Source organism: Hyaena hyaena, unplaced genomic scaffold, assembly GCF_003009895.1.
Source record: "Hyaena hyaena isolate Hyena2069 unplaced genomic scaffold, ASM300989v1 scaffold_150, whole genome shotgun sequence".
Lineage (NCBI taxonomy): Eukaryota > Metazoa > Chordata > Mammalia > Carnivora > Hyaenidae > Hyaena > Hyaena hyaena.
The window spans coordinates 801,572-817,297 of record NW_024080782.1 but is presented as its reverse complement, the minus strand read 5'-3'; the positions used below and the strand labels follow the sequence as shown (position 1 = coordinate 817,297).

General features: G+C 36.7%; 1 protein-coding gene and 1 long non-coding RNA gene across 7 annotated transcripts in view; both read left to right on the top strand.

Moving 5' to 3' along the window:
* The window catches only part of KIAA1328 (KIAA1328 ortholog), a 332,193-nt gene that overhangs the window by 87,114 nt on the left and 229,353 nt on the right, over positions 1–15,726 (top strand). The gene's annotated exons all lie outside the window — the stretch shown is intronic.
* On the top strand, positions 8,802–13,767 carry LOC120236261. Its single transcript, XR_005529620.1, has 3 exons — positions 8,802–8,945; positions 9,730–9,855; positions 13,739–13,767. It is a non-coding gene; the product is annotated as an uncharacterized LOC120236261 (long non-coding RNA).

Sequence of the window (15,726 nt, the reverse complement as noted above, 5' to 3'; positions counted from 1 at the left end):
AGTTTCAGTCTTTGTTCAGACACTACAAGTTATTGGAACCATTTTGCATCTTTTGAATCTTGCTTTTAAGCTTTATTAGAATGTGTCCATGTTAATTTTTATTCTGGGCTAAGTTAGCCTAGAATAAAAATTATTAAGGTGTGACCTCTCTGAGGACCCTATCAAATACCTTGTGTATTATGTAGTTTCTCTACTCTGATAGGAATGCTATATCCATCCATGTGCAAGCTTGGGCAGTTGTTCAGCCTGCTACTCTCCAGTGACTCTTTAACTGACTTCACAGTGCTTTACTCCATGAGTATGCAGATGAATACTCAGCCAAAGACTGCATCCCTTTGCAGATCTCCTAAGCATTCTCTCTGGTGCACATTCCTGTGGTGCTGTGTGGTATTAGCCTTGATAGGACTAGCATCTGTGACCTCCCTGTATGTCAGTCTATACCTGCATAACTCAGCAAGCCTACCAGCTCCTGCTTGGATTACTTCTCACCATGCTGTAGTCTAGCAACTTCCTAGATAACTAAATTGTCTTTGGAAAAGACAGTTTTTATGATCATGATGACAAGAGAGTTATTTTGGTTGTGTTCAGGTTGAATGAAATTCTAGATATAATTTACTTTAGGTCATCTTTGCTCTTAAGTTTGACAGATATCCAACTTACAAGTTTAGTGTGACTTAACCTGGTCCATTCTCATCACTATCAGAATCTTCCAAGATTCATATAAATTACTAGATTTTGACAAGCTCCTAGTTATGGTTGCATTATTATTCTAGGAACCAACTCCTAGTATTCATTTTCTCTTATTCACATTTTTGTCAATTACTTATTTGTTAAGTGGTTTGGAAATTTTTTTAAATACTTTTTTACAATGACAGTTTATATCATTTACTCAAGTCGCAGCACTTCCTTTTTTTATTACATAGATTTCAGCAAAATCTGGATAGCATGTATAATACCATTTTAGGTTTTTCTGGGTATCAATGGCATTGTCTTTGTTTGCTATGTCTTAAATATAATTATTTAACCTTCTGATCATGTAGTTCTTAAGGAAGCAGAATCTGTTTTATCTTCCTTTTATCCTGTGTGTGGTGCCATGCTTTGATTTGGTTCAAACATGTTTGCCCACCTCCGCCAATCCCATCTCTCAGTTGGCAGCATGCCTGCCTCTTTAAGTAAATCATGGAGTTGATGTGTTTTTTTTTCAGTAATTGAAAATTTTCTCTTTGGGGTCTGTATCATCATGGAAAATCAATCATTAAAAATACATCTTGTTACAGGTTCCTTCTGATTCAGGTATTGAGAAAGTTTTATCTTGTCACAGTGGTTCTATGTGGTTCTATGTTAAGACTTCGACTGCTCTTTGATTTGTTCATATCCAGTAGGCCGGCCTATGAATGCCCTTGTGAATTGGTTACATTTTAAAATGTTTACACTTGGGCCTCTACAAGTAATATTTTTTTCCATTTATGAGTGCCTTTATAAAAGAGAAAAACGTCTTTTTAGCTCAACAGAAGTCTAAACAACGTAAACTGGTATTTAATAGAGAAGAAAAGTATTAAGTTAATGAACATATGAAGATACTCAGGTTTCATCTTTCAAGTTATGTGGTTTGGGAATATTTTTCTCATGATGGAGATTAGTTGGGAGACATTTTACATACTGCCCTGAGAAGAGTCTTGGTAGTTTTGGGTTTGCTATTATACCATTCATAATGTTTGCATAGTGTTGCAATTTTATTGGCATACTTTAATATATTTAATAGATTGATTGTTGGACATTTAGCTTACCTCCCATTTTTATCCTTATACTTTATATGTAACTTATTTGAAAAGAGTATCCTTTTGTCGTGTCCCCTCTTTCACCCCATGAGAAGACAAACTCATCTGGTATTTTTGCATTTTTCTTTCTTTCTTTTAGTCTTCAATGTTACTTGCTCAAACCACTTGTCCCCTATTGCAGATTATTTACTTTTTAAGTGTTATTTAGCACAGGTGCTTTTGTATCACTCTTGGTTTAAAGTGTATGTATAATATTTAGACGTCAAAGCTTTTTTACAGTGGAAGAAACTATACCAAGCCTTGGAACATAATTCTTAGCCTTGTTTTTTTTTTTTTTGGAGAAATAGTGCTTTCTCCATGTCAAGAAGTAATGACAGGGGCGCCTGGGTGGCTCAGTCAGTTGGTCATCTGATATCATGGTTTGTGATTTCATGGTTTGTGAGTTAGAGCCCCATGTTGGGCTCTGTATTGACAGCTCAGAGCCTGGAGCCTGCTTCAGAATCTTTGTTTCCCTCTCTCTCAAACCCTCCCCTGCTCTCACTCTTTCTCTGTCTCAAAAATAAATAATAAACATTACAAAATCTTTAAAAACATATAAAAAAGTAATAACATTTATGACCAAGTTTCTTTTATCTTTCCACTTCTAAGTACCCATGAGTCAGAGAAGAAATTCAAGTGGAAATTAGAAAGTATTTTGAACTTTTGAAAATGAAAACCCAACATACTAAAATTACTTGGATAACAGGGGCGCCCGGGTGGCTCAGTCGGTTAAGCGTCCGACTTCGGCTCAGGTCATGATCTTGCAGTTTGTGGGTTCAAGCCCTGTGTGGAACTCTGCTGATAGCTCAGAGCCTGGATCCTGCTTTGGATTCTGTGTCTCCTTCTCTCTCTGCCCCTCCCTGCTCCTGCTCTTTCTCTCTCTGTCTCAAAAATAATTAAACATTGAAAAAGAATTTAAATTATTTGGATAACATATTAAAATTACTAAAACAGGGGCACCTGGGTGGCTTAATCAGTTAAGCGCCTGACTTTGGCTCAGGTCATGATCTTGCGGTTCATGGGTTCGAACCCCACATCTGACTCTGTGCTGACAGCCCGGAGCCTGGAGCCTGCTTTGGATGCCATGTCTCCCTCTCTCTCTGCCCTTCCCCCACTCACACTCTGTCTATCTCTCAAAAATGAATAAGTGTTAAATTTTTTTTTTAAATTACTAAAACAGTACTTGAAAGTTTTTAGGTCTGAACACGTACATTAGAAAAGAAGGAAAGTTTCAAGCTGATAACTTCAACTTTCACCTTGAGTAAGTAGATAAAGAAAAACAAATGAGATATGAAGTAATTCAGAAAAAAGAATGTAATAAAGAACAAGGAGTTAAGTCAATGAAACAGAAAACAGAAAAACAATAGAGAAAAATTCACAAAGCTGATAGGGTTCTTTGAAAAGGTAATAAAATTGATAAAACTCTAGGCATACTGATGATCAGGCAGAAAAAGAGAAGACAAGTTACCAAATCAGGAATGAGACATATCTCATTTCTACAGATTCTACGTTAAAGGAACAATAAGAGCAACTTTAGGCATGTAAATTTGACAACTTAAATGAAAGAGATAGATTTCTTGAGACATAGACTACCAAAATTCACTCTGGAAGAAATAGGTATTTGAATAGCTCTGTATGTATTTTTAAAATTGAATTTGTAGTTAAAAGCTGTTATAGAACATTCTACTAAAAATCCTACTAATGGCAATAAGACAAAAAAATGAAATTGCAGGTACATATTGGGAAAGAAGAAATAAAGCTGTCTTTGGTCACAGCTGACATGACTGTCTCTGTAGAAAATCCTATAGAATAACCAAAAAACTGGAACCTAGTAAATAATACTGGCAAGGTTGCAGAATACAAGGTTAATATACAAAAGTCAATTGTTGTCCTGTATACTAAGAATGAGCAATTGAATATGAAATTAAAGACACAATATCATTTACATTCACAGCAATAGAGAGAGACAGAGAGAGAGAAAGAAATGGAAATACAGAACTAAGTCTAACAAAATTTTGTAGCCTATTTTGTATAAGTCTAACAAAATATGTGTAAGATCTGTATGAGGAAAATACATAGCTCTGATGAATGAAATCAAAGGATTAAATAAATGGAGAGATCGTCTGTTCATGGATATTAAGACTTAATATTTTGAAGTTGTCAGTTCTTTTCAGTTTGATCTGTAAATTCAATGGCATCCCAGTCAGAACCCCAGCAAGTTACTTTGTGGTTATTTGTAAACGGATTATAAGATTTATATGAAAAGCCAAAAAGCCAGAATGTCCAACACAAATAATGAAGAAGGACAAAGTAGGAGAGATGATCCTACCCAACTTCAAGACTTACAGTAATACAAGTCACAGTAATGAAGACAGTGTGATATTGGCAAAAAGACAAATAGATCAATAAAACTTGATTAGAGACCCCAGAAACAGGTCCACACAAATAGAGTGAACTGACCTTTGGGAAGGGTGCAAATATAATTCAATGGAGTAAGGATAGTCTTTTCAACAAATGGTACTGGAATAACTGGACATCCACATGCAAAACAATGAATCTGTAAGCACAGACCTTACGCCTTTTCTAGAAGTTAACTGCAAATGGATTATAGACCTAAATATAAAATGCAAAATTATAAAACTTCTAGAAGATAGGAGAAAATCTAGGTAACCTTGGGTTTGGTAGTGATATTTGAGATACAACACAAAGAGATAGAGAATAAGAGATAGAACAAAGGAGATAGAGCACAATCCATGAAAGAAAAAATAATAAGTAGGATTTTATTAAAATGGAAAACTTATCTATGCAAAACAATTAAGAGACTGAAGAGCTAAGCCATAGACTGGGAGAAAAATCTTTGCAAAACACATTCTCTTGTAAGGGACTTATATCCAGAATATAAAAAGAACTCTTAAGACTTAAGAACTCTAACAATCGAATTCTTTAAAAATGAGCAAAAGATATGAACAGAGACCTCACCAAAGATGATATACTGATGGCAAATAAGCATATGAAAAGATGCTCAATATAATATGTTACTAGGGAATTGCAGGTTTAAATAACAATGAAATGCTACTATGCACCTAATAGAATGAGTAAAATAAAAAACACTGACGATGCCCTGTGCTGATGAGGATGTGGAACAACAGAAATTCTCATTTTGCTGGTGGAGTGCAAAATGGTACAGCCACTTTGGAAGACAGTTTGGCATTTTGTTAAAAAGCTAAACAGTCTTAAAATATGACTCAGCAATTCTACCTCTTGCTATTTATCCAAGTCAAATGAGAGTATATCTACACAAAAACCTGCACACAAATGTTTATAACAACTTTATTCATAACTGCCACAACCTGGAAGCATTGAAAATGTCCTTTAATAGGTGAATGGATAAACAAATTGTCATACAGCCATACTATGGAATATATTCAGTGATAAAGGAAGTGAGCTATTAGGCTTCAGAAAGACATTGAGGAACTTTAAATAAATACTGCTAAGTGAAAAGGCAATCTGCAAAGGCTTCATACTGTATGATTCCAAGTATATGAGTTCTGGAAAAGGCAAAACTATAGAGACAGTACAAAGATTGGTGATTGCCAGCAGACTTGGAGTGAGGGAAAGAGGAGAAGATGAATAGGTAGAGCATAGGAGATTTTTAAAAATCTTTATATATTTATTTTGAGAGAGAGAGCGAGCAGAGGAAGGGCAGAGGGAGAAGGAGAGAGAGAATCCCAAGCAGGTTCCACACTCAGTGCGAGGCTCAGATTCACAAACCAAGATCATGACCTGAGCCAAAATCAAAAGTTGGGCGCTTAGCTGATTGAGCCACTAGGCGCTCTGCGCGCATTGTTAGGGCAGAGAAAGAATTCTGTATGATATTGTAACCGTTGGTACCTGATGTTACACATTTGTCAAATCCCACAGACCTGTATAACACACAGAGTGAACCCTAATGTGAACTATCAGCCTTAGGGATAATGTATCATGATTCATTCATGAATTGTAAAAACTGAACCACACTAGTGCATGGTATTAACAATAGGGAGAAATGTTGGGGGTGGCGGGCAATGCTATACAGGAGCTCTCTGTGCTTTTTGCTAAATTTTTCTATAAACATAAAATTGCTCTAAAAAATAAAGTCTGTTAATTACAAGGGAAACAAAAAATTTCCCTCAAAGAAAATTTCAACCCCAGATGGCTCCACTGGTGAATAATGCCAAGCATTTAAGTAAAAATAATACTAGTATTCATTGATGTCCCCTACTGTCACACTGAGTTGGGGCTCCCCAGGACTCTCTCCAGGGATAGTGATTGGCTAGAAGGATCCACAGGACTCAAAATCATTTTACTCATAGCTACATTTTTTTTTTAACAGCAAAAGGATATACAGCAAAAATCTGCAAAAGAGAAAGAGATCCATTAGGCAAAGTGTGGAAAAAAACAGGTATCAGTTTCTAAGAATGCTCACCCATTGGTGTCTGAGAGGATGCACTTAATTTACCAGCATGAATTACAGCAATATGTGTAGGTGTTGTCTAACAGAAACTTTCCTGAGCCTAATAATTTGAGGGGTTTTACTGGGGACGAGTCACATACTGCCTGCATGACCAACTATAGTTACCAAAAGCAGGTGAATACCTTGCACAAAGTGTCTAGACAGCTTTTATCGGTACATTCTAAGAATTCAGTTCCCAAGAGCTAGCCAAGGGCCAGTCAGAAAATCAGGCACTTCTGGAAATGTGTGAGATTTAAGTGAATCAGGCCTCCATCTTGCACAAAGTCTTACATGAACTGTTTCTAAGAATTGAAAAGGAATAGATAACTCATTACCTGCATTATCCTAACAGCAAAACCTGCCAAAGATACTACAAGAAAAATAAATTGCAATCCAGTAGCCCTTGTTAATATAAATGCAGTAATTCTCAATAGAATATTTGCAAATCAAATCCAACAATATAAAAGTCCATCATATATCACGACCAAAATTTTTCTAGAATGCAAGATTGATTTAACATTCAGAATCAATTAGTGTAATTCACCATATTAGCCAATACCAAAAGTTTGCAATTATCTCAAAAGATGAAAAACAATGACAAAATGTAATATCCCTTCCTTATAACTCTTTCTACCAACTAGAAATAGAATTTATCAACCTGTTCTAGGGAATTTACAAAGTATTTACCCTCATGCTTAAATGGGAAGATTATACTTTTCCACTTAAGATTTGAAGCAAGACTACAAGTTAGAAGTAGAAGTCTAAGGGGACCTGGGTGGATCAGTCAGTTAAGCATCCAACTCTTGATTTCAGCTCAGGTCATTATCTCATGGTTCATGAATTCAAGCCCTGCATCTGGCTCCATGCTGACAGTGTAGAACCTGCTTGGGATTCTCTCTCTCGCCCCTCCCGCCCCCGCCCACTCATGTTCTCTTTCTCTCTCAAAATAAATCAACTTAAAAAAGAAACTTTTAGAAGTAGAACTCTAAATCATTTTAGGCTGATATATGATTCTTTGCTTTCACACATGTATAGAACCTTAATAGTTCAGTGCAGCAAATACTTTTTTTTTTTTTTTTTGATGGGACACCTTTGGGATTTTTCCTGTTGTTTTGCTGTCATTTATGTTATTTTATTTCAAAATTATAAAATGGCCATTGCATAATCCTTAGCTTGTTTAGTTTGATTTAAGAGGAGACGGAGTGCATGATTACAATAGTGGTAGGTGATTATAGTGTTTTCAGTAAAAGTGAACCATGTGTAACATTATTCTACTTGGTTTCAAAATGCTTAAAACCTTCTTTTTCCTTGTAGGTATTGGTCCCCTGAAGAGGCAGGGACTCAGGACAAGGCCCAGGTAGTTTCTTGGATAAGTTAAATAAGGTTTGGATGTGTTCATTTTGACTTGCATGTAGGTCTTTGAGAATATGAATTTGCTTATAACGCTTAGGTGAAAAGTCACAGTTGTATGTATATTATTGACAGAAGTCAAAGAATAATGTTAGTTGATAATCTCTATTGTTTACTATGTAACACATAGTTTGCAAACTGTTTTTGAGTGTCAACTGTATACTAGGCATTCTCTTACACACTGTATGGGGGAACAAACCAAATATTTATAAGAATGATAAGTCTATGATAGAGATATTTGTAGGTAAGAGTTCTGAGCACAGAGGAGAGGTTAACCAAAGATCAAGAAAGACTTCCCAGAGGAAGTGACTTTAGCTCTGAATGTTAAACCACAAAGGAATTAATCAAGTACTGAAGGCAAATAAAGGACTGCCAGACAAAAGGGAAAACATGAGAAAAAGCATGAAGATGTAAAACAGTGTTCAGAGAATGGTATAGGCAGATACTTCCAGGGTAGCACATCTTGCACAGTGGCTATCCTAATAAGTAATACATTTATTCTTATAAAATTGTGACTTTCTCTTTGTGAATGACTGGCTTGTACAACATTTAATACATAGCAGACACTCAGTAAATATTTCCTGAAAGAACGACCACAAGATGATGAATCATACTTTTTTTTTTGTTTTGTTTTTGTTTTTGTATAAGCTGTTGTAGGAGTTGTTGAGGGCAAAGAAGAACAGTCATTGGGTTGAAACTTGAAAGATGAATAGAAAATTCATTTATGTGACCCTTTTGTGTCCACCTTATATTGAACAATAGCTTCAACATAAATTAGTCAAATTAGGGAGAAGAGACAACTCTTTCTTACAGAAGAATTTCAGGTAATAAATGGAGATACCAATACCGGTGAGTAAGGGGTAAAGAAAGGAACATTCTAGACAGGGGGACATATCCCAAGATACAGAGAGCATAGGGCTGCATCATTTAATATGGTAGGCACTAACTACATGTGACATTTTAAATTTAAACTAATTAGAATTGAGTAAAATAAAAACTTTAGTGGCTTAGTCACACTTGCCACCTTTTAAGTTCTCAATTACCCACCTATGACTGGTATTATATAGAATGGACATAGAACATTTACATCATCACATAAAGTTCTGTTGGACAACACTGTCATAATGTGCTTAGGAAACTTCAGGAATTTGATTTACTGAAAGTGTAGATTGCAGTGTTGAGATGGAAGTTGCAGAGGCCAGGAGGAAGGAGATGCTGCTGCAAGAGTAAGCTTAGTTCAAATCATGCCCAAAGTGGCTGGACTCACCCTATGACGTGTCAGCTGGGGTGGGGGTAAGGAGTGTTTGGTTTTGGTTGTTGAAGATAGGGGCTGGTGAATTGATCTGATTAGTGTTTTTCAGAATCTTGTGGCAGCAAGACAAAAAGTAGATTGAAAGGGTGAAATTAGTGTTCAGAAGCTTATTGTAGAGTAGATCAGTAGTCTGAGCTAAATCAGAGGTCACGAGGATAGCAGGAGGCAGACTTGACAGCTATTTAGAGATCTGAGGATTTGTTGTGAGAGCTAACAGCACCTGGATGGCTGTCATTTCTGGATTGGTCATATAAGTAGATGGTATAGGACATAAATGGGGAAATGCAGGTTTTTTAAAAAGAGAAAAAGATTATGACTGATTTTGGCTACATCCACTTTGAAGATAGGCTCAATTTACTAAAGAGTCTGGAGGTGAGAATAAAATTCCGGACCAGATATGTGTTTCTGGGAGTCACCAGAGTATAATTGGTTTGTTGAACTTAGAGTTTGGATGGGATGGCCCAAGAAAAACATGTAGCATGGAGAGAGAAAAGCCACAGACAGACCCTAACACTTAGGTGTAGAAGGATAGGGCCTTAGAAGGAGGAGGAGTTGAACAAATAGCTAGAAAAAAAAAGGAATAGTATTAATAAAGAGTTGTGCCAAAAGGGCTGAAGAAGATAGTCCTTCAAGGGAGTTACTGATCTGGAGAAGTCATATAAGAGGACCATAAAGTATGTATTGGATTTGTTGAACAGGAACTCATTGGGAACCTTTAGGAACTGAGATTTGCTAAACTACCAGATGAATTCAGACCTTCATTTGTGGTGAATCTGTAAAGGGTCCTCCTTGGGGGTGCCAGAACTGATATGGCCTTCAGTCATGTAAGTTACCCTTACTTTATTTGTAAAATGATAACACACCATAGTGTTTTTATTATTATAAAAATCAAGTGAGAAAATAAGAGAAAAAGTATTTTTTAAAATCTAAAGTTTTTCTTTAAGTTTCTTGTCTTTAAGTTTTCTTTAAGTTTACTTTCAGGTGAAATCTGCATTTAGAATAAGCAAATGGGAGGGAGGATTTTAGTTAAAAACAGAAAACATAAAGACATATATTGGTAGAATATTGGGATTATTGAGGACACATTAGAGTTGTATGTACAGTGGAAGTATGAGCCAAGAAAGAAGAAAAGAAATAGAATACTCTATTTTACAGATCATTGTTTAAATACCTTCTTCTTGGGCAGATCTAGAATACGTTAAATAAGTTTGGAGCCTTTTTTGTACTGCACAAATAGATCACTGTTCCTTAGACGTGTTCAGACTAATTAATGAGGTGAGCTCCTTGCTCAAGGGGTTCAGTTTCATGGGAGCTGATTGGATGGGGGACAGATTATCTGGGAAATGAGAAATTATTTATAGCCTAGCCAAGAATAATTGGAAAGTCTTTTAACATATCTGGTTATCATGTCTTCCATGGCCCCTAGAGATGTAATTTCTAACAGCAGATGACAGTACCAGGCATCTTTGTGTTACTAATAAGAAACGAGAACATTAGTTTCACTCATTTTGTTTTTTTTCCTTCCATCCTACTCCCTTCCACCTTAGAGGGAGGAAGAGAGTGAAGTGGAAAGGGAGGGATGGAGAGACAGACAGACAAAGACAGAGACAGAGAGACACCTTGGTTGAACATGTGAAGACCAAGTCCTGTTCCACATTCTTCCATTAACAGTATGCCTCGGATGAACTTTGCTTCTTTTCCTAAGGTTACTTCTATATAGATGCGTTGGGCAAAATTGTTTACTCAACTAAGATGTTTTAAATTTTCTTTTCAGTAGAGTTGGACTGAAAAGTGGGCTATGGGCTTGTCTATTGTCTTTGAGAGAGTAAAATCTCAGCAAATACATTTACATGACCCTTTTGTGCCCACCTCCTGTTAAACAACAGCTTCAACATAAATCAGTCAAATCAGGGAGAAGAGACAACTCTTTCTTAAAGAAGAATTTCAAGTAATAAATGTAGATACTTCTCCTTTAGGAAGTTGGAGTTTCACTCTCAATCTGTACTGCTGAGAGTGGGCTATATTTAGTTATTTACACTAAAAGAATAGATAATGGAGAGGGAAGGATAATAACTTTACAGCGGAGAAACCTGCCACATACCACCTTCACCGAGTGATCAGGCTTCATGTCAGCAGTGTCTTGTGGCTGTCACGTGCCCCTGCTGTGAGGAGATGACGTGACTCCTCTATGGTATCCTCTTCAAAAACCCACAGCCCGCTCTAGGCCTAAGAAAAACACCAGGCAAACTTAAACGGAGACACATTCTACAAAAATACTAGATGGTATTCCTCTAAATTATCAAGGTCATGAAAAACAAGGAAAGACTGAGAAACTGTCACAGGCCAGAGGAGACTGACACAGCCACTAAATGTGCTGCCAACTGGATTGTGAAACAGAAAAGGGACCGTAGTGGAAAATTAGTGAACTCTGAGTCAAGTCTGGAGTGTAGTTAGTAGCACTGTAACGATGTCGGTGTCTTGGGTGTGACAAATGGGCCGTGGGAATGTAAAGTATTAACAGTGGGGGAAACTGGAGGAGAGGCATACGGTAGCTCTCTGTGGTAGCTTTGCAACTTCGCTGTAAATCTGAAGTTATTCTAAAATACAACACTTATTAAAAATAAATTAATTAATCATAACACTGTGACAAAACTGTAGCCTGGAGACTGCCTGCTGTGAGCAGAGACCATTTAGAAATAGTAATAACTTCTTCTGTAATGTGATTATGTTCACTGTGCTTTTAAAGGAGAGAAAGGAGAGAAGTAGTTCTCAACGGGAGTGCCCTTGTAAGAACAATAGGTGTCATTCAGCACAAAAATATATTCACCTAATAGATTTTTTGTTGCTGAGAAATATTTATCTAATTCAGAAAGAGTTGTAAAAACGACACTGACATTCACTGCCAACCCCAGTAGCGATAGAGGAAGTTTCTGTTCTTCCTTACGTCAGTGTTGCTTTCTCTTTTCAGAGCACAGACAGGGCGGGCTGTGTATGGTGGTGGTGGCGGCATGTTAATCACTGTTGTTTGTGGCACCCTAATGGGATGGAAGTGAGAGGCTTGACCAAATCAGAGGGGTGTGGGGATTAAGAGTAGGGACCCTGGTGCCACACTACTGGTTTGAACCCTGGTTCCACAGGTTCTAGCTGTGTGAGCCTAAGCAGCGTACGTAACCTCTTTGTATCTCCGCTTCTTCATCTGTAAAATAAAATGTTAATTGTACATCATAAGGTTTTTGTCACACTTAGCAACAGTGTCTGACATGTACCAAGTGCTCAGAAAGTGTCAGTTATACCTGTTTTTATTATTTGTAATGATGAGATGACAAATGTGAAATTGTTGCTATTGTAATATGCTTTTGTTTCAGTATTTTAAAAATGATTTTGCTTTTCTTCCTGCTGTCTTCAAGATTTTCTCTTTAGCTGTGGTTTTCAGCAGCTTGACTGTGCTAAATCTACGTGTGTGTGTGTGTGTGTGTGTGTGTGTGTGTGTGTGTGTGTCCTGCTTGGAGTTCTTTGAGCTTCTTTGGCCCATGGTTTGTTTTGTTTCATTAATTTTGCAAAATTCTAATTTGTTTTGGACATTGCTTCCACCTCCCTTCTCAATCTCTGTCTGAGAGTCTAGTTATACATGTTTGATGTGGCACCACAGATACGGGACGCTGTGTTCTTTTATCTTCTCTGTGTTCCGTTTTGGATAATTCCTGCTGCCTTATTTTCAAGTTGATTGTTTTCCTGTGCTGTATCCAGTCTGTTGGTAAGGCCATCAAAAGAAATTCTTTATTTCTTATTTAGTACCTGACATTGTGTGTTAAGGAACAGCAGAGATTGAAAGACATAGTATTTACATTAGACTTGGGCTCCTCTCTCCTCTGGCAGGCAGGCAGGCAGGCAGGCAGGCAGTGTGCACTTTGAGTCATTCTCGTCGCTAGTTGAATTGGATGTGGGTCTTATTTTTACTGTCGTTCTCCTCGCTGCTCATACTCTTCAGTGTCTCCAGTGGTGGCCTTCTGCTGCCTTTTACCTGGTGTGGGGTCTGGGGTACTGGCATGCTTTTCCTAGTATTCCTGGTCCCTGGGAATGTTTCCTCACCTTCCTTCTCATAGAAGCGTCTAGCTTTTGCTCTCCATGAGAGAAGGATCCAAGAACTGAGCAGTTTTGCACCACTAATGGGATTCTCTTAGGTCTCTTGCTCTTTTATTAGTTTTTATCGGCCCCTGTGAAAGATCTAGTGAGTTAGTGCCTACTCTTCCTGTGTCTGGCGTTCCCAGCATTGTGTAAACTGTCACACTAGCCCACATGCATCCTTTAATAATTTGCTGTGATTTTTAGGTGTTTTCTTCTTCTCTGACTTTTATGATGACCACTGATTCTTTTGGGTTCTGTCTTGTGTTTCCTTAGAAAGGTTTGTTACCTGTTGGAATTCAGTTCACCTGAATGTCTTGTGACCTAGACTCTGATGGGCCCAAAAAAGCTGTATCCTACAGATTGTTTGGCTCTTTCTCGTTAGTGTGGGAGCGACATTCCCTAAAGACTGTCTGCATTCTATGCAAGGTGGACTCTCTTCTAACCATGATGTCTTTTACACATGAGTTAAATGGTTCTCTTTTTTTATGAGTTAAATGGTTCGAAGAAGAAATAATTCACCTATAGAACTGCCTTTTCTTCCCTTTTTAAAAAAAATTTAATGTTTGTTTATTTTTGAAAGAGAGAGCGGGAGACACAGAATCTGAAGCAGGCTCCAAGCTCTGAGCTGTCAGCACAGAACCCAACACGGGACTCGAACCCGTAGTCCATGAGATCATGACATCATGACCTGAGCCAAAGTCAGATGCTTAACCGACTGAGCCAACCAGGCACCCTAGAACTCTGCTTTTTCTAATTGTGACTTTAATAATATTAGCTTTAAAATAATTTAAAGTAGTGGTAGGTTTAAAAATAATTTAAACAGTAGTTTTAAAAATAATTTAAAAATAAAAGTAGCAATGCTGAAACGAGTGGAACATATTCCTTAATAGGCATTTTACAAACCACAGAGAGATGGTATAAAGTGTGCTGTGTGATGTACTTAGTTGTGCATCAAGATGCTTTGATTCTGTAGTGTTAGAAAAATGGGTCTCCTGCCGTGCTCGGCACTTAGTTGTAGAATCCACTTTCTAATTATGTTTTACTTTTGGATTAAATCAGATCAAAGCAACAACGATTCGTTTTTGCTTTATTTCTTTTTCTGCTTTAAATACAAGATGAATTAAGAATATGCCATTCAAAATTAATCAAAATATTATGATATAGCTTAGATGCTATAACAATTCCATATAATTCCATAGCAACTCACAATAATTGTGAGTGTTAAACAACAACAACAAAAAAAGTGTCAGGGCATTGCCCTACCCTTCGCCATAGTTACCAGGCTTTGCTACATAATATTGTCTTTCTGTTTATGCCATTTAGTATATTTCTCTATTGGTCACATATATCCCCCAAATTAGGGCTATCACGGAGATTGGTCCCATGGATTTCTCTTCCTTTGACCTAGCATCAATCCAGTGAAAAGGCAAAAAAGAAGAAAAGAAAAGAAAAAAAGGAAAAACAAATGGGCAGGATTTCCAAGTTATAAAGAAATCTTCAGGTAGGACTTGGATTTACAAAGATAGTTCAAGGCATCCTGACCTTTTTCTTTGCGAGTAGTGAGAGGATTTCTCATTCTAGTTGCCTCACTCTTGAGGTAACTCTGCCCTATCACGTATTTGAAGATTTGTTTTTCTCTGACTTTTAGAATTGTGAAATATTTATTTATTTTCTGGCTTTTATTTTAAGCCAGAAACAAAGTGGTCAGTAATTTTCTATTTTGTGATATTCTTGCTGTTCTTTGCTCTAGGGAATATATGCTACAGTGTAAATTTTTGAAGATTACCAAAATAGCTTAGCTATTTCATTTTCTTAAATGTTAGTTTTGTTTTAACATTTAACATTTTATTTATACTTTTTATATATTCTCCATAAGAATTCTTTTTTTGCTCCATAGAATTTCACCTTGCATATTATATCACACAGAAAGTGTGATGTATAATTTAACAAAATCAGTTATAAAAGATTTAAGCCATGTGCACTTAAATGTAATGGCCTTTTTCCTACATTCTTTCTGTGATTCAACCTCCTCTATCAGTTTATTTTACATCTTCAATGGAGCATAGAGGAAAACATATATAATATGAACAAAAGAAGAAAGTTTTTATTTAGAGTAAGCTTATGCTGATGTTCTTATTGTATTTATGACACAGACCACCTCAGTGACCATGAGCATTTACAATGATCAATCCTTTGATTTGCATTAGAAGTTTGATATTTTATTTAAGTATTTCTGTAACTAACATTTGCTATAATTACCTAAAGCCCTGAAAGAGAAAATTCAACAGCAAATGTGGGAACAACACATTTGGGCAAGTTACTCCATAGCATATTGAGCATATTGTCTCTCATCTGAGGTGAGAGACAAAGAAACACAATGGAGATTCTCCATAGTATGTGCTTTCTGCTTGCAGAATTAGAAGATAAACCTTGCTGTGAGATTTGAACTGGTTTCAAGTTCCACTTTTTAATCAGGGTATCAAAGTGATGAAAGTATACTTATGTTTGAATTTTCAGCAGTCTGGTGTAGATGCTTTATGTCTGCACTAGGTGTTTTTAATGCTTTTTCC